Source organism: Hordeum vulgare, chromosome 3H (genome assembly GCF_904849725.1).
Source record: "Hordeum vulgare subsp. vulgare chromosome 3H, MorexV3_pseudomolecules_assembly, whole genome shotgun sequence".
Classification (NCBI taxonomy): domain Eukaryota; kingdom Viridiplantae; phylum Streptophyta; class Magnoliopsida; order Poales; family Poaceae; genus Hordeum; species Hordeum vulgare.
This window is the reverse complement of record NC_058520.1, coordinates 155,428,270-155,448,697: the sequence shown is the minus strand read 5'-3', so window position 1 is coordinate 155,448,697 and position 20,428 is coordinate 155,428,270.

Here is a 20,428-nt window from a genome sequence, read left to right as displayed (position 1 = left end):
CGGAGACGGCACCGGATTTAGATATGGGGAGTGAGAGCACTCCACATTATCACGGTTTGTAGGTATGAGAGGGGGCTTCGGGTGGTTTGATGTGTTTGATGTATGTTCTTGTCAGACCTTTGTTGAATAAGTAATAAAGATGGTTGTATGCATCGATTGATGCAGAGGCCGGGGGTCTTAACCTCCTTTTCTAACAAAAAACTTATTGTGGAGTTAAACAACCGCTTTGCTAAAAGGTCTACTCAATTGTTCAGATGCATTGCTTGTCTTGATCCCATGAATTCATTTGCCAATTATAATGAAGACAAGCTAGTTGATCTTGTTAATATGTATGTCCATGACTCTACATATGAAGTTACTTTTGTCCTTAGAAACCAACTAGACTCATTCGTTTGGGAAGCAAGAGCCGATCCACATTTGATGAATTGCAATGACCTTGGTCATCTTTTTTTTTTGAACGGGATGACCTTGGTCATCTTACCATGGATATGGTTATAAATGATATGCACATAACTTTTCCCTTGGTTTATCGTCTTGTTGAGTTAGCATTGATTTTACCTATTGCAAGTGCAACAATGAAAAAGGCATTCTCACCAATGAGCATTATCGAGACTCGATTGAGAAACAAAATGGGTGATGATTGGATGAATCATAGAAAGGTTTGTTACATTGAGCGAGATGTATTTGTTAGTGTTGAAGAATCAAAGATCATCGAGCGATTTCAAGGTTATCGCACACGCAAAGGCGTTTTGCCTCCTCGTAGACGTAAGTTTCACAATTTGGATCTCTTATTAACTAGTTTTACTATTTCTATTATGCACTGATTTGCATTACAAAGTTTATCATTGAAGGTTTAGCTTCTTCTCCTATTGAAGATGTAGTCATGCGAGGCTAAGATCAACCAATACTTTGATTTGGTATTAATATTTTATATCAACTATATATGATACACATTATCTTTTGATTTGTCTTACTTTATTAGTTGACCATCATGGAACAAATGTTGTCATTGAATATTATATTTGGTTTCTTATTAGTTATGCAATACATATTGACTTTTGTATGCCTTGAAACTTGAATATTTTAGCTAGCTTTTAGCCCTTAGTTTCTCGTCTGGGGCGTCACCGATTACGCCACTATCGACAACTAATATGGAGGATGAGGATGTGATCTCCACAGAGATATGACAATAGCATACTTTCATCCCTTCGATACATTCCTCACTCCATTATGACACACGATCTTTACCATGGCCCCTACTTTTATGAAAGGTTGAGGACGACATGACATTATAGGCCTTGGATGTGAATCAGGCGGTACGCACCGAATGAGTACAAGGAAGGAAAGAAGGTGGTCGTTGAGGGCTCACAGAGAGCAACATGTATGAGGAGAATGAGGGGAATGGAGGATGACGATGGCTAGAAAGATGATGCGGAGGAGGAGGAGGCTGAGGAAGAGGAGGAATGGTAGCCGGTTGTGAGGGGGAAGATTTCTAGTAGGAGGGGACGAGGCAAGACTACACGTGGAAGGAAGAACAAGTGATGTTGAACTTGTCAGCGGTTCCTTATGATGTTGAACTTGTCATCGGTTTCTTAATATGTTGAACTTGTAGTAATCTTGAACTTTTAGTAAAGTTGAGCTCATTGTCGGTGTTGAATTTTAAATAATGTTGAACTCGTCGTAATGGTGATTCTAATTTGATTCCTTGGAATGCATTTGCAAGTATTTTATTAGATAAACTGATTCAATAAGAGCACAAACTACATTGCAGTTTCTGCAAGAATTTAGTCAGCATAGCGCCTAAACGTTAGGCGCCACAGTCTGTACGACAACGCTGAAGTGTTAGGCACTACATAGTTGGGCACAACGCCTAAGAGTCAAGCGCTACATACGAACATAGCAGATTTTGGGGGATAAAACATCGTTAGTTCTCTGTTATTCTCTAAGGCATATCGCCTAAGAATAAGGCGCTAAACAGTAGACCATAGCGCCTAAGTATCAAGCGCTACATACTCACAGTAGACCGTAGGTGGGACCAGACCTAGCCCGGGGGTGTCACGTTGGTGAAGAGTAACACGTCGGGCACTACATGAAAGGGTTAGCTGGATGAAATACTTTCGTCCATAATTTACTTTGTGGATTAGTTATCAAGGTTATTTTTATCCATTTTGTCACGAGCCTAGGAAGATGCGGACAAAATCATTTTCTTGCAAGAGTAGCGTGACATACGTGCTGGTTTTCCTAACCATGGATGCTTTGTGTGGACTTCAACCTCATCTATTGGACGAGGACAAAAACAAGGGCGACTTGAACAAACACATGATTGGCAGATTTCGCCGATGAGATAAATATGCTCATGGTCATTGTATTTGAACTTCAAACACGATACGGTCACTCGAGTTCAAACACTAGAGTATTTTTCAGTCGAGTAACCGTATCGTGTTTGAAGTTCAAATACAATGACCACGAGCGTATTTATCTCCTCAACAAAATCTGCCCATCATGTGTTTGTTCAAGCCACCCTTGTTTTTGTCCTCAGCCGATAGATGAGGTTGAAGTTCCCAGAGAGCATCCATGGTCAGGACAGCCAACACATATGTCGTGAGACTCTTGCAAGAAAAGGATTTTGTCCGCATCTTCTTAGGCTCGTGGTAAATATCCACGAGTCTGGTCAACAAATCCATTTGATTGGTCAACAGAGTAGAATACGGTGCTATACGACGAATCACTGACCGTATAATCACCACTCCGTGTATATAATAACCGTAACGAGCGTATTTTAGAGTCCAGTGACTGTCTCATGTTTGAAGTTCAAATACAATGACCATGAGTGTATTTATCTCTTCGTCGAGTCATCAATGACCTCGCCTTGAAGGAGATCTACCTCAACAGACGCCCCTTCACATGGTCGAATGACCAATCGTCACCGACGCTAGTGCACCTTGACCGCGTGCTCTGCATGTTTGATTGGAAGGATGCGCATGATAAATGCCATTGTCATTGCCTCGCGTTGGTCGTATCGGTTCACTGACCACTTTAGTTGACTGCTCCCACGTGCCAACTACTCGCAAGCGCTTCCACTTCGAGGATTATTGATTGTGACTGGACGTTTCCATGATACGGTGGTAGCGGCCTAGGGTTCAGTGCACGATCCTGACCCCTTCCGACGCCTGGTGAAGCGCCTACAATCCACGACCCGTCGCTGATAACCCACAAGTGTAGGGGATCGCAACAGTCTTCGCTGGTAAGTTAACTCAATTTATTGATTCGACACAAGGGGAGCCAAAGAGTATTTATAAGCTTTAACAGTTGAGTTGTCAATTCAACCGCACCTGAAAGATACTTGCTTGGCAACGAAATATTAGTAGCAACGGTGATATGGAAGTGAAGGTGGCAACGGAAATAATAGTGGCAAAGCAACGAAAGTAAAACGACGAAAGTAAAGTAACTTGTAACTAGCAGTATTAAAACATTGTAGGCTAGGGAGATGGATGGTTGGTCATGGATTGGAGATATCATGTATTTCACTTGGGGCAAGGCACATAGAAAAGTAATGATCATCTAGGCCTATATCAAACATTAGGCATGTATCCCAAGGTAGTCATGCGTGCTTGCAATAAGAACTTGCACAACATCTTCTGTCCTACCATCCCGCTATCAACGGGGCCAAAAGGAACTTATGGAGATTAAGGTGCTCCTGTCAAAGAGCACCAGAACAAAGCATTAACAATCAATGGATACATGGAATCCTCAAACTATAGTTGCTACGGCAACAAAAGTCCTTCCTTGGCGCTAGGAATTCTTCTTGTTACTTCTCTGGTTTGCGTCAGTTTTTCCCTTGAAGTGGAAAGGGTGATGCAGCACAGGAGCAGTAAGTATTTCCCTCAGTTTGAGAACCAAGGTATCGATCAAGAAGGAGGGTCTCGTCAAGTCCAGAGTACCTGCGCAAACACAAACAAGCTTGCACCCAACGCTTCAAAGGGGTTGTCAATCCCTTCAAGATTGTATGCAAAGTGAGATCTGAAGGCGGAAAGTGCAACGAAGTAAGAAGTGTAAGGCTGAAAATATGGTGTGGAGTAGACCCGGGGGCCATAGTGTTCACTAGAGGCTTCTCTAAAAATAGTAAATATCACGGTGGGTGAACAAATTACTGTCGAGCAATTGATAGAACCGCGCAAAGTCATGACGATATCTAAGGCAATGATCATACATATAGGCATCACGTCCGAGACAAGTAGACCGATACTTTATGCATCTACTACTATTACTCCACACATCGACCGCTATCCAGCATGCATCTAGTGTATTGAGTTCATGACGAACAGAGTAACGCCTTAAGCAAGATGACATGATGTAGAGGGATAATCTCAAACCAATGATGAAAACCCCATCTTTTTACCCTTGATGGCAACAACACGATGCGTGCCTCGCTACCCCTTTTGTCACTGGGTGAGGTCACCGCACGGTATGAACCCAAAACCAAGCACTTCTCCCATTGCAAGAATCATAGATCTAGTTGGCCAGACAAAACCCACAACTCGAAGAGAATTACAAGGATATGAAATCATGCATAACAGAGATCAGAAGAAACTCAAATAAGATTCATAGATAATCTGATCATAAATCCACAATTCATCGGATCTCGACAAACACACCGCAAAAGAAGATTACATCAGATAGATCTCCATGAAGATCATGGAGAACTTTGTATTGAAGATCCAAGAGAGAGAAGAAGGCATCTAGTTACTAGCTATGATCCCGTAGGTCTATGGTGAACTACTCACGCATCATCGGAGAGGTCATGGTGTTGACAAAGAAGCCCTCCGTATCCGAATCCCCCCTCCGGCAGGGCAGCAGAACGGTCCCTAGATGGGATCTTGCGGAGACAGAAGCTTGCGGCGGCGAAAAAGTACTTTCGATGATCTCCTGATTTTTTTGGGATTTTTAGGGAATATATAGGCGCAACCCCTAGGGCAGAGGGCGCTCAGGGGTCCCACAAGCCTGTGGGCCGCGGCCTACCCCCTTGGCCGCGGGGTGGGGGCTTGTGGGCCCCCTGAGGCTCCCCTTCCTTGGCTCTCAAGCTTCCCGATCTTCTTTCGTTACGGAAAAAGTCTTTTCGGGGATTTTCTTCCTTTTGGACTCTGTTTCAAAATCTCCTCTGAAAGGGGTCAAAAACATGGGAAAAACAGGAACTGGCACTTGGCACTGAGTTAATAAGTTAGTCCCAAAAAATATATAAAAGGCATGCAAAACATCCAAAGTTTGACAAGATAATAGCATGAAATCATAAAAAATTATAGATACGTTGGAGACGTATCAAGCATCCCCAAGCTTAACTCCTGCTCGTCCTCGAGTAGGGAAGTGATAAAGAATGAATTTTTGATGTGGAATGCAACCTAGCATAGTTGTCCTTTGCAACTTCTTTCAAGTGACATGAATGTTCAGATCCGTAAGATTCAAAAGAATAGTTTGCTATTGACATGAAAACAATAATACTTCAAGAAAACTAGCAAAGTAATCATGAACTTTCAAAATAACAAGGCCAAGGAAAGTTATCCTTACAAAATCATATAGTCTGGCTATGCTCCATCATCCTCACACAACTAATGTAAATCATGCACAACCCCGGAATTGGCCAAGTAATTGTTTTCGCACTCTTACTTTCTCAAACTTTTTATAGCTATCACGCAATACATGAGCGTGAGCCATGGATATAACACTATAGGTGGAATAGAGTGTGGTGGTGGTTGTGAGACAAAAAGGAGGAGATGGTCACATTGACTTGGCGTATCAAGAGGCTATGGAGATGCCCATTAATAGATATCAATGTGAATGAGTAGGGATTTCCATACAAGAGATGCACTAGAGCTATAAGTATGTCAAAGCTCAAAAGGAAAACTAGTGGGTGTGCATCCAACTTGCTTGCTCACGAAGATCTAGGACAATTTTTTGACGAAGCCCATCATTGGAATATACAAGCCAAGTTATATAATGAAGATTCCCACTAGCATATGGTAGTGACAAAGCAAGAAGCTCTCAATCATGAAGAACATGGTGCTATTATGAAGCACACGTGTGGAAAAAGATAGTAATATTGTCCCTTCTCTCTTTTTCTCTCTTTTTTTCATTTGGGCACTTAGGCCTCTTTTTTCTTTTCTTTTCTCTTTTTATTTTTATTTTTGGGCTCTTTGGGCTCTTTTTTTATTTCCTCACATGGGACAATGCTCTAATAATGATGATCATCACACTTTTATTTACTCACAGCTCAAAACTCACAATGATGACTCCATGGGAAATGCCTCCGGCAGTGTACCGGAATGTGCAACGATCTAGCATGGCGTATGACGTTGAAACATCTCGCTAGCTATCTTACGATCATGCAAAAGCAATATGAGAGTGACGGCACAAGTCATGAGACGGAACGGTGGGAGTTGCATGGCAATATATCTCGGAATGGCTATGAAAATGCCATAGTAGGTAGGTATGGTGGCTGTTTTGAGGAAGACATATGGTGGGTTTGTGCACCGACGAGAGTTGCGCGCCACTAGAGAGGCTAGCAATGGTGGAAGGTGAAAGTGCATCTATACCATGGACTCACATTAGTCATGAAGAACTCACATACTTGTTGTGAAAGTTTTTATTAGTAATCGAAACAAAGTGCTAAGCGCATACTCCGAGGGGAAGGGTTGGTAGGTGTTAACCATCGCGCGATCCCGACCTCAACACAAAGGATGACAATCAATAGATCAATTATGCTCTGACTTCCTAACATAGCGGTTCACCATACGTGCATGCTACGGGAATCACTAACTTCAACACAAGTATTTCTAGATTCACAACACCCTACTAACATAGCTCTTAATATTACCAAATCCACGTCTCAAAACTAATTGAGAGGAATCAAAACTTCTCTTTCTACTCAATGCACATGAAGATGGAGGTTTTTGCATCCTCTTTGGATACCTATCACATTTGGGACTACTTTCATAGCATAAGCCAACTACCAAGTCACGCACCGCCGTTCTCTAAAAGATATAAGTGAAGCACTAGAGCAAAAGTATCTAGATCAAAACATATAAGTGAAGCACTATGAGCATTCTAGAAAAATCGCGATGAGTGCATGTCTCTCTCTCTCTCAAAAAGGTGTGCAGCAAGGATGATTGTGACACAACAAAAGGAAAAGACTCCTACGATACAAGACGCTCCAAGCAAAACACATATCATGTGGTGAATAAAAATATAGCTCCAAGTAATGTTACCGATGGATTGAAGACGAAAGAGGGGATGCCTTCCCGGGGCATCCCCAAGCTTAGGCTTTTTGGTGTCCTTGAATTTGCTTGGGATGCCTTGGGCATCCCCAAGCTTAGGCTTTTTGGTGTCCTTGAATTTTCTTGGGATGCCTTGGGCATCCCCAAGCTTGAGCTCTTTCCACTCTTTATCTCTTTGTCCATGAGAACATCACCCAAAACTTGAGAACTTCACAACACAAAACTTAAACAGAAACTCGTGATAACATTAGCACAAGAAAACAAACTATCACTTCTTTTGGTACTGTAGCAAACTTGAATTCTATCTATATTGGTGTTGGGCTACTGTATTCTTACTTTTTCATGGCTAGTACCCCCCGATACTAACCATAGTTTCATCAAAACAAGCAACCAACTCAACAAAAACAGAATCTGTCAAAAACAGACCAGTCCGTAGCAATCTGTATACTCGTATACTTCTGGTACCTTAAAAAATCTGAAAACTTATGACGGCCTGGGAAAAAAACATATCAACAAGCAGCAAAAAGAATAAAGTCAAAATCTCTTTCTGAATAAAAATGAAAAATCATCTCGTGAGCGAAAAGTTTCTCTCTTTTTCTAGCAGGATCAAACAACCATTACCAAGACTAGTCATAAAGGTTTTGCTGGGCTCAAACACAAAAAGAAACAAAAAAAACACAATCACAACAGAATTGTGATGGTAAGGACGCAACAAAACAGAAAGAAAAAGATAAATTCATTGGGTTGCCTCCCAATGAGCACTATTGTTTAACGCCCTTAGCTAGGCATAAAAGCGATAGAATCACGTATCGTCGTCTTTGGTGCTCAAACCATAAGTGGCCCTTGATACGTCCATTTTGCATCATGCTTTCATGTTGATATTTATCGCTTTATGGGCTGTTATATTACTTTGTGGTACCATATTTATGCCTTTTTCTCTTATTTTGCAAGGTTTATTTGAAGAGGGAGAATTCACGCAGGTGGAATTCTGGACTGGAAAAGGAGGAAATTTGAGTCCTCTATTCTGCACAACTCCAAATGCCCTGAAAATTTACGTGGATTTTTTTGGAAATATATAAAAAATACTGGGCGAAAGAAGTACCAGAGGGGAGATACCAGGGCCCCACAAGCCTCGTAGCCGCCACCCCCTAGTGGCGGCTATAGGGCTTGTGGGCTCCCTGACGGCCCACTGGCCCCCCTCTTTTGCTATATGAAGGGTTTCGTTCCAGAAAAAATCAAGAGGGAGATTTTTCGTGGTTTCGCCGCCTCCACGAGGCGGAACTTGAGTAGATCCAATCTAGAGCTCCGGCAGGACAATCCTGTTGGGGAAATTTCCCTCCCGGAGGGGGAAATCGTCGCCATCGTCATCACCAACACTCCTCTCGTCGGAGGGGAGGCATCTTCATCAACATCTTCATCAGCACCATCTCCTCTCCAATCCCTAGTTCATCTCTTGTAACCAATCTCCGTCTCGCGACTCCGATTGGTACTTGTAAGGTTGCTAGTAGTGTTGATTACTCTTTGTAGTTGATGCTAGTTGGATTACTTGGTGGAAGAGTTTATGTTCAGATCCTTGATGCTATTCATTACACCTCTGATCATGATTATGATTATGCTTTGTGAGTAGTTACTTTTGTTCCTGAGGACATGGGATAAGTCATGTTAATAATAGTCATGTGAATTTGGTATTCGTTCGGTATTTTGATATGCTCTATGTTGTCTTTTCCTCTAGTGGTGTTATGTGAACGTCGACTACATAACACTTCACCACACTTGGGCCTAGAGGAAGGCATTGGGGAGTAGTAAGTAGATGATGGGTTGCTAGAGTGATAGAAGCTTAAACCACAGTCTATGCGTTGCTTCGTAAGGGGCTGATTTGGATCCACTAGTTTAATGTTATGGTTAGACGTTGTCTTAATTCTTCTTTCATAGTTGCAGATGCTTGTGAGAGGGATTAATCATAAGTGGGATGATTGTCCAAGTAAGGGCAGTACCCAAGCGCCGGTCCACCCACAGATCAAACTATCAAAGTAACGAGCGCGAATCACATGAACATGATGAAACTAGCATGACAGAAATTCCCGTGTGTCCTCGGGAGCGTTTTTCCTCCTATAAGACTTTGTTCAGGCTTGTCCCTTGCTACAAAAGGGATTGGGCCACTTGCTGCACCATTGCTACTACTTGTTACTTATTACTTTTCACTTGCTACGTTTCACCTCGCTACATCATCACTTGTTACCGCTACTTTCAGTGCTTGCAGTTATTACCTTGCTGAAAGCCGTTATTCAGAGCCTTCCACTCCTCGTTGGGTTCGACACTCTTACTTATCGAAAGGACTATGATTGATCCCCTATACTTGTGGGTCATCAAGACTCTTTTCTGGCGCCGTTGCCGGGGAGTAAAGCGCCTTTGGTAAGTGGAATTTGGTAAGGAAACATTTATATATTGTGCTGAAATTTATTGTCACTTGTCACTATGGAAACTGTTCCTTTGAGGAGTTTGTTCGGGGTATCTTCACCACGAACGGAAGCACAAGGAGTTGTTCCTCAACCCGAGGTACCTACTGAAAATATCTTTTATGAAATTCCTTCGGGTATGCTTGAGAAACTGCTGGCTAATCCTTTTACATGAGATGGATCTTCACATCCAGACTTGCATCTGATCTATGTAGATGAAGTTTGTGGTTTATTAAAGCTTGCAGGTTTGCCCAAGGATGAGGTAAAGAAGAAAGTCTTTCCTTTATCTTTGAAGGATAAGGCGTTGACATGGTATAGGCTATGTGATGATACTGGATCATGGGACTACAATCGGTTGAAATTGGAATTTCATCAAAAGTTCTATCCTATTCATTTAGTACATCGTGATCAGAATTATATTTATAAATTTTGGCCTCGTGACAGGGAAAGCATAGCTCAAGCTTGGGGGAGGCTTAAATCAATGCTATATTCATGCCCCAATCATGAGCTCTCGAGAGAAATTATCACTCAAAACTTTTATGCTCGGCTTTCTCATGGAGATCGTACCATGCTTGACACTTCTTGTACCGGTTCTTTTATGAAGAAGGATATTGACCACAAGTGGAATTTATTGGAAAGAATCAAACGTAACTCTGAAGATTGGGAGCTGGAAGAACGTAAGGAGTCATGTATGAATTTCCAGTTTGATTGCGTTAAATCTTTTGTTGAGACAAACACTTCTTGAGATTTTAGCGTTAAGTATGGACTTGACTCTGAGATAGTAGCTTCTCTATGTGAATCTTTTGCTACTCATGTTGATCTTCACAAAGAGAAGTGGTTTAAGTATCATCCTCCTGTAGAAAGCAACATAGTCAAAACCAATTTAGTTGAGGAGAAAGTCATTGATTTTAGTGATCCTGTTGTTCCTTGTGCCTACGCTGAGAAACCACCTTACCCTGCTAGGAAAAAGCCCTCGTGTCCGTATTATGTTTTATCAACACCTTCGTCCCAAACATGTGGACATGTTTATGGAACTTGGTTTTCGCTTGAGGACAAGCGAGGTCTAAGCTTGGGGAGTTGATACGTCCATTTTGCATCATGCTTTCATGTTGATATTTATCGCTTTATGGGCTGTTATATTACTTTGTGGTACCATATTTATGCCTTTTCTCTCTTATTTTGCAAGGTTTATTTGAAGAGGGAGAATTCAGGCACGTGGAATTCTGGACTGGAAAAGGAGCAAATATGAGTCCTCTATTCTGCACAACTCCAAATGCCCTGAAAATTTGCGTGGAATTTTTTGGGAATATATGAAAAAACTGGGCGAAAGAAGTACCAAAGGGGAGCTACCACGGCCCCACAAGCCTGGTAGCCGCCACCCCCTGGTGGCGGCTACAGGGCTTGTGGGCTCCCTGACGGCCCACTGGCCCCCTCTTTTGCTATATGAAGGGTTTCGTTCCAGAAAAAAAATCAAGAGGGAGCTTTTTCGTGGTTTCGCCGCCGCCACGAGGCGGAACTTGAGCAGATCCAATCTAGAGCTCCGGCAGGACGATCCTGCTAGGGAAATTTCCCTCCCGGAGGGGGAAATCGTCGCCATCGTCATCACCAACACTCCTCTCGTCGGAGGGGAGGCATCTTCATCAACATCTTCATCAGCACCATCTCCTCTCCAATCCCTAGTTCATCTCTTTAACCAATCTCCGTTCGCGACTCCGATTGGTACTTGTAAGGTTGCTTGTAGTGTTGATTACTCTTTGTAGTTGATGCTAGCTGGATTACTTGGTGGAAGAGTTTATGTTCAGATCCTTGATGCTATTCATTACACCTCTGATCATGATTATGATTATGCTTTGTGAGTAGTTACTTTTGTTCCTGAGGACATGGGATAAGTCATGTTAATAATAGTCATGTGAATTTGGTATTCGTTCGGTATTTTGATATGCTCTATGTTGTCTTTTCCTCTAGTGGTGTCATGTGAACGTCGACTACATAACACTTCACCACACTTGGGCCTATAGGAAGGCATTGGGGAGTAGTAAGTAGATGATGGGTTGCTAGAGTGACAGAAGCTTAAACCCCAGTCTATGCGTTGCTTCGTAAGGGGCTGATTTGGATCCACTAGTTTAATGCTATGGTTAGACGTTGTCTTAATTCTTCTTTCGTAGTTGCGGATTCTTGCGAGAGGGGTTAATCATAAGTGGGATACTTGTCCAAGTAAGGGCAGTACCCAAGCGTCGGTCCACCCACATATCAAACTATCAAAGTAACGAACGCGAGTCACATGAACATGATGAAACTAGCATGAAAGAAATTCCCGTGTGTTCTGGGGAGCGTTTTTCCTCCTATAAGACTTTGTTCAGGCTTTTCCCTTGCTACAAAAGGGATTGGGCCACTTGCTGCACCATTGCTACTACTTGTTACTTATTACTTTTCACTTGCTACGTTTCACCTGCTACAACATCACTTGTTACCGCTACTTTCAGTGCTTGCAGTTATTACCTTGTTGAAAACCATTATTCAGAGCCTTCCGCTCCTCGTTGGGTTCGACACTCTTACTTATCGAAAGGAGTACGATTAATCCCCTATACTTGTGGGTCATCAGCCCTCATCATGGATTCATAAGGCAATCTTATTTTCTTTCTAGGAAAGTGTTCCATGCCCTTCCTTAAAGGAAATTGAAATCTAATATTCCCTTCCTTCAGATCGATGATAGCACCGATAGTCCTTAGGAAAGGTCTACCAAGAATAATATGGCATGTAGGATTGCAATCAAGGTCAAGCACAATGAAATCCATGGGTACATAGTTCCTATTTGCAATAATAAGAACATCATTGATCCTTCCCATGGGTTTCTTGACAGTAGAATCGCAAGATGCAAATTAAGAGAACACTCTTCAATCTCATTAAAACCCAGAACATCACATAAATACTTTGGAATCGCAGAAACACTAACACCCAAATCACACAAAGCATTGCACTCATAGTTTTTGATTTTGATTTTGATGGTAGGTTCCCACTCATCATGAAGCTTTCTAGGGATAGATACTTCCAATTCAAGTTTCTCTTCAAGAGATTTTATCATAGCTTCGACGATATGATCGGTAAGGGCCTTGTTTTGGCTATAAGCGTGTGGAGAGTTTAACATGGATTGCATCAAAGAAATGCATTCAATCAAGGAGCAACTATCCTAATTGAATTCCTTGAAATCCACGGTAGTAATTTCATTACTACTCAAAGTTTTAACGTCTTCTACTCCACTTTCAATGCTTTTAGCATCAAGATAGATGGACTCTGAATCATTGGGGCGCTTTTCAACCAAAGTGGATTCATATCCATCCCCATAATCATTAGGTTTGACACAAGAAAACAAAGATTCAATGGGAGTCACACCAAGCACTTTAAGATCTTTGTGATTCTTATCACGAGAACACACCTTTTTAAGCCATTCATGTCTAGCACGAATTTGGGCGGTTCTTTCTTGGCTCTCAATCATGGAAACACGCATAGCTTTCAAAGTTCATCCATCTTGATTTTGGGAGGAGCACATCTAACTTTCAAAGCATCAACATCACTAAATTCTATCAACGCTCTTAGCCAAATCGTCAATTTTGAGTAGCTTTTCCTCTATGGACGCATTGAAAATCTTTTGAGAGTTGATGAACTCTTTGATATTACTCTCTAGATCAGAGGGTAATTTATTGTAATTTCCATGAGTATTGTTGTAGGAGTTGCCAAAATTATTAGAGGAGTTACTAGGAAAAGGTCTAGGAACATAGTTTCCTCTAAAAGCATTGTTGTTGCCAAAGTTATTCCTACCAACAAAATTAACGTCCAAGCTAGCGTTGCTACTCTCAATCAAAGAAGACAAGGGCATATCGTTATGATCCAAAGGATCACTTCTACTAGCAACCAAATTCATTAACTCGTCCATCTTAACACTCAACGAGTTAATTTCTTCTATAGCGTGTACCTTCTTACTAGTAGGTGACCTTTCAGTGTGCCACTGAGAGTAGTTCGTCATGATGTTGTCTAGGAGTTTTGTGGCTTCCCCTAACATGATTTCCATGAACGTTCCACCTAAGGCGGAGTCCAAGATATTTCTAGAAGCGAAATTCAAGCCAGCGTAAAAGATTTGAATAATCATCCAAAGACTCAAGCCATGAGCGGGACAATTTCTAATCATTAATTTCATTCTCTCCCAAGATTGTGCAACATGTTCATTTTCAAGTTGCTTGAAATTCATGATATCATTATGGAGAGAGATAATCTTGACGGCGGAAAATACTTGGATATATAAGCGTCTTTGCACTTATCCCAAGAATCGATACTATTTTTGGGCAAAGAAGAAAACCAATTTTTTGCGCGATCTTGCAACGAGAAAGGAAAAAGCTTCAATTTAATCACGTAATTATCCACATATTTCTTCTTTTGCATGTCGCAAAGTTCAATGAAGGCATTGAGATGGGATGCGGCATCTTCACTAGAAAGGCTAGAGAATTGCTCTTTCATAACAAGATTCAGCAAAGCGGCATTGATTTCGTATGACTCCGCACTAGTGGCGGGAGCAATCAGAGTACTAATAAAATCATTATTATTAGTATTCGAGAAGTCACAAAGTTTGGTGTTTTCATTCATGGTGACTTCGGCAAGCAGGCAAGCACACAAGCAAACAAAGAGCAAGCGAGGAAAAAGGGCGAACGAAAAGGGCGAACGAAAAAGGCAAACGGAAAAGGCAAATTGGTGAAGTGGGGGAGAGGAAAACGAGAGGCAACTGGCAAACAAAGTAAATGCAAGAGATGAGTTTGCGACACCAACTTGGATGAGTTCTTGACTTGATCTTCCTCCCCGGCAACGGCGCCATAAATTCTTCTGCTACGGCAACAAAAGTCCTTCCTTGGCGCTAGGAATTCTTCTTGTTACTTCTCTGGTTTGTGTCGGTTTTTCCCTTGAAGAGGAAAGGGTGATGCAGCACAGGAGCAATAAGTATTTCCCTCAGTTTGAGAACCAAGGTATCGATCTAGAAGGAGGGTCTCGTCAAGTGCAGAGTACCTGCGCAAACACAAACAAGCTTGCACCCAACGCTTCAAAGGGGTTGTCAATCCCTTCAAGATCGTTTGCAAAGTGAAATCTGAAGGCGGAAAGTGCAACGAAGTAAGAAGTGTAAGGCTGAAAATATGGTGTGGAGTAGACCCGGGGGCCATAGTGTTCACTAGAGGCTTCTCTCAAAATAGCAAATATCACGGTGGGTGAACAAATTAATGTCGAGCAATTGATAGAACCGCGCAAAGTCATGACGATATCTAAGGCAATGATCATACATATAGGCCTCACGTCCGAGACAAGTAGACCTATACTTTATGCATCTACTACTATTACTCCACACATCGACCGCTATCCAGCATGCATCTAGTGTATTGAGTTCATGACAAACAGAGTAACGCCTTAAGCAAGATGACATGATGTAGAGGGATAATCTCAAACCAATGATGAAAACCCCATCTTTTTACCCTTGATGGCACTTCTCCCATTGCAAGAATCATAGATCTAGTTGGCCAGACAAAACCCACAACTCGAAGAGAATTACAAGGATACGAAATCATGCATAAGAGAGATCAGAAGAAACTCAAATAAGATATATAAATAATCTGATCATAAATCCACAATTCATCGGATCTCTACAAACACACCGCAAAAGAAGATTACATCGGATAGATCTCCATGAAGATCATGGAGAACTTTGTATTGAAGATCCAAGAGAGAGAAGAAGCCATCTAGTTACTAGCTATGGACCCGTAGGTCTATGGTGAACTACTCACGCATCATCGGAGATGCCATGGTGTTGATGAAGAAGCCCTCCGTATCCGAATCCCCCCTCCGGCAGGGAACCAGAACGTGCCCCAGATGGGATCTTGCGGAGACAAAAGCTTGCGGCGGCGGAAAAGTACTTTCGATGATCTCCTGATTTTTTGGGATTTTTAGGGAATATATAGGTGCAACCCCTAGGGCAGAGGGCGCTCAGGGGGCCCACAAGCCTGTGGGTCGCGGCCTACCCCCCTGGTCGCGGGGTGGGGGCTTGTGGGGCCCCTGAGGCTCCGCTGCCTTGGCTCTCAAGCTTCCCGATCTTCTTCCGTTACGGAAAAAACTTTTCGGGGATTTTCTTCCGTTTGGACTCTGTTTCAAAATCTCCTCTGAAAGGGGTCAAAAACATGGAAAAAACAGGAACTGGCACTTGGCACTGAGTTAATAAGTTAGTCCCAAAAAATATATAAAAGGCATGCAAAACTTCCAAAGTTTGACAAGATAATAGCATGAAACCATCAAAAATTATAGATACGTTGGAGACGTATCAATAGTCTATCCCCTTTGGTGTCCCAAGCTGTCACCATTGGGATCGCCGGTTCCGGACTATAATAGGTGCATACTACTCATAGATAGGATCTAGAAAACAAATATATTCATGAAAACATAATGAATTCAGATCTGAAATCATGGCACTCGGGCCCAAAGTGACAAGCATTAAGAGTAACAAGTAGTAGCAAAGATGATAAACACCATAGTAGATGATAGGCAACATGCCCCCAACAATCCGACGAATTATTACATGATCTAACTCATCCAATCTCTCCCATCCCCTTCACCTACAGCAGGGAATTACTCACACATGATGGGAGAAGCCATGTGAGGATCATGGAGTGGTGATGGTGATGACGATGGCGACGATTTCCCCTCTCCGGAGGCCAAAACAGCCTCCAGATTAGCTTTCCCGAAAAGAACCGAGGGTGGCGGCGGCTCCGCGTCGAGAACTTGCAAAACGACTTCTGTTCTGGAATTTTCTCGCCACGAATAAAAATAGGAGCCAAAGTAGGGCACCAGAGGGGGTGGACCCCACCCAGGCGGCCTCCCGGCGCAACTAGGGGGCAGGCCACGCCAGCAGGTCGCCAAGGGGCCCTGTGGCTCCCCTCTGGCCCATCTTGTGGCCCAAGGTTCCTCCCGGTGCGTGGATTTTCTCTATTTTTATGGGAATTTTCCGGGACGTCTAAATATCCATTTTCCCACACACAAGAAAGCCATACAGGTAGCCCTGCTGGAAACAACGTCACTCCGGGTTAGTTTCATTCAAATCATGCAAGAATGAGGCCAAAACAATAGCATAAGTGTTTAGAAAAGTCGATACGTTTGAGACGTATCAACTCCGCCAAGCTTAGCATATTGCTTGTCCTCAAGCAATTCAGTTTAACGAACTGAAGGCGACAAAGAAAACTTTGACAAACTCTTTTGCTTCATCAGATGTATATAAGCATGCACTACGAACAAGTCCAACAAGTATTGAAGTAATGCTACAAAGACAATGCACGAAGCAATCCTTCGATCATGTGAAGAGTTTCAAACAACTAAGAATGAATAACATGTAACTGAAAATCATAACGAGATCACAATGCACATGACTTGGACATACTAGAGTGGTATCTCGCTAGCCCCCATGAGTGAAGCAAAACATAAATGCAGACGCTCCTTCGGAGTCTTAAGGAGACTAGAAATAACTATTTCAGAATGAGTGATATCACAATCATACAGAAGACAATGTGATACTTTGGGACAATGCACATTACACTCAGAATGACAATTATGCTCTCTATAGTTGGTGCTTTTTATAAGAAGAGGATGACTCAACATGAAAGTAAAATAGATAGGCCCTTCGCATAGGGAAGCATTGATTTGCAGAGGTGTGATACATCTCCAACGTATCTATAATTTTTGATGGTTCCATGCTATTATCATGTCAACTTTGGATGTTTTATATGCATGATTATGCTATTTTTGGGACTAACTTATTAACTCAGTGCCAAGTGCCAGTTTCTGTTTTTTTCCGTGTTTTTGACCTTTTTCACAGAAGAATATTAAACGGAGTACAAACGGAGTAAACCTGTGGGATGATTTTTTACATAACATAAGATACGCAGGGGACTTGAGAACCAAGGAAAGAGACTTCGGGGAGATCACAAGCCCCCTAGCCGCGGCCTGGGGGGCGCCTGACAGGCTTGTGGGCCCCACGTGGCTCCTTTGCCCTACTTCTTTTGCCTATAAATTCTCTAAAAATCCAAAACCAAAGGAGATAGCCACGAAAATACTTTTCCGCCGCCGCAAGCTTCTGTCTCCGCAAGATCCCATCTAGGGACCGTTCTGCTGCCCTGCCGGAGGGGGATTCAGACACGGAGGGCTTCGTCATCAACACCATTGCCTCTCCGATGATGCGTGAGTAGTTCACCACAGACCTTAGGGTCCATAGCTAGTAGCTAGATGGCTTCTTCTCTCTCTTGGATCTTCAATACAAAGTTCTCCATGATCTTCATGGAGATCTATACGATGTAACTTTCTTTTTCGGTGTGTTTATCGAGATCAGATGAATTGTGGATTTATGATCAGATTGTCTATGAATATTATTTAAGTCTCCTTTGATCTCTTATATGCATGATTTCATACCCTTGTAATTCTCTTCGAGTTATGGGTTTCGTTTGGCCAACTTGATCTATAATTCTTGCAATGGGAGAAGTGCTTGGTTTTGGGTTCATACTGTGCGGTGTCCTCACCTAGTGACAGAAGGGGTAGCGAGGCACGCATCGTGTTGTTGCCATCAAGGGTAAAAAGATGGGTTTTATATCATATTGCATGAATTTATCCCTCTACATCATGTCATCTTGCTTAAAGCGTTACTCTGTTTGTTATGAACTCAATACACTACATGCATGATGGATAGCAGTCGATGTGTGGAGTGATAGTAGTAGATGCAGACGGTATCGGTCTACTTGTCTCGGACGTGATGCCTATATGTATGGTCATTCCCTTAGATATCGTCATGACTTTGCGCGATTCTATCAATTGCTCGACAGTAATTCGTTCACCCACCGTAATACTTGCTATCATGAGAGAAGCCTCTAGTGAACACTATGCCCCCCGGGTCTACTTCACATCCTATATTCAGATCTACAAAATAACTTTGTTGCACTTTTCACCTTCAGATCTCACCTTGCAAATAATCGTGAAGGGATTGATGATACGTCTCCAACGTATCTATAATTTTTGATGGCTTCATGCTATTATATTGTCAAACTTTGGATGTTTTATATGCCTTTTATATATTTTTTGGGAGTAACCTATTAATTCAGTGCCAAGTGCGAGTTCCTGTTCTTTCCATGTTTTTGACCCTTTTTCAGTTGGAGTCCAAACGGAATAATTCTTTCGTGATGATTTTTTATAGAAAATATCAAAAATACCGGAAGAAAAAGATACCGGAGAGGGGTCCCGAGGAAGCCACAAGTCCTGTAGGCGCGGCCACCCCCCCCCCGAGGCCGCACCTACCAAACTTGTGGGCTCCTCAGGGGCCCACTTGACGCAACTCCACCGCCATCTGGTCCTATAAATCCAGAAACCTCCACAAAGAAACCTAGATCGGGAGTTCCGCCGCCGCAAGCCTCTATAGCCACCAAAAACCAATCTGGAGTCCGTTCCAGCACCCTGTCGGAGGGGGAATCCATCTCCGGTGGCCATCTTCATCATCCCGGCGATCTCCATGATAAGGAGGGAGTAGTTCACCCTCGGGGCTGAGGGTATGTACCAGTAGCTATGTGTTTGATCTCTCTCTCTTGTGTTCTTGAGATGTCTTTATCTCGATGTACCGCGGGCTTTGCTACTATAGTTGGATCTTATGATGTTCTTCCCCCTCTCCCTTCTTGTAATGAATTGAGTTTCCCCTTTGAAGTTATCTTATCGGATTGAGTCTTTGAGAACACTTGATGTATGTCTTGCACGTGTCTATCTGTGGTGATCAACTTGCGGGTTTGTGACATTGGGAACCTATGCATATGGGTTGGCACACGTTTGGATATTCATGTGAGTACTCGATGTATGTTTTGGTGATCAACTTGCGGGTTTCGTGACATTGGGAACCTATGCATATGGGTTGGCACACGTTTTGACTCTCCGGTAGAAACTTCGGGGCACTCTTTGAAGTTCTATGTGTTGGTTGAATAGATGATTCTGAGATTGTGTGATGCATATCGTATAATCATGCCCACGGATACTTGAGGTGACATGGAGTATCTAGGTGACATTAGGGTCTTGGTTGATATGTATCTTAAGGTGTTATTGTAGTACGAACTCTATGATGGATCTAACGGAAAGAATAGCTTCGTGTTAATTTACTACGGACTCTTGAATAGATCGATCAGAAAGAATAGTTTTGTGGTGGTTTCGTACCCGACAATAATCTCTTCGTTTGTTCTCTGCTATTAGTGACTTTGGAGTGAATCTTTGTTGCATGTTGAGGGCTAGTTATATGATCCAATTATGTTATTATTGTTGAGAGAACTTCACTAGTGAAAGTATGAACCCTAGGCCTTGTTTCCACGCATTGCATTACCGTTCGTGCTCACTTTTGTTACTATTTACCTTTCTGTTTTTGTAATTTCAGATTACAAAAACCTATATCTACCATCCATATTGCACTTGTATCACCATCTCTTCGCCGAACTAGTGCACCTATACAATTTACCATTGTATTGGGTGTGTTGGGGACACAAGAGACTCTTTGTTATTTGGTTGCAGGGTTGCTTGAGAGAGACCATCTTCATCCTACGCCTCCCACAGATTGATAAACCTTAGGTCACCCACTTGAGGGAAAATTGCTACTGTCCTACAAACCTTTGC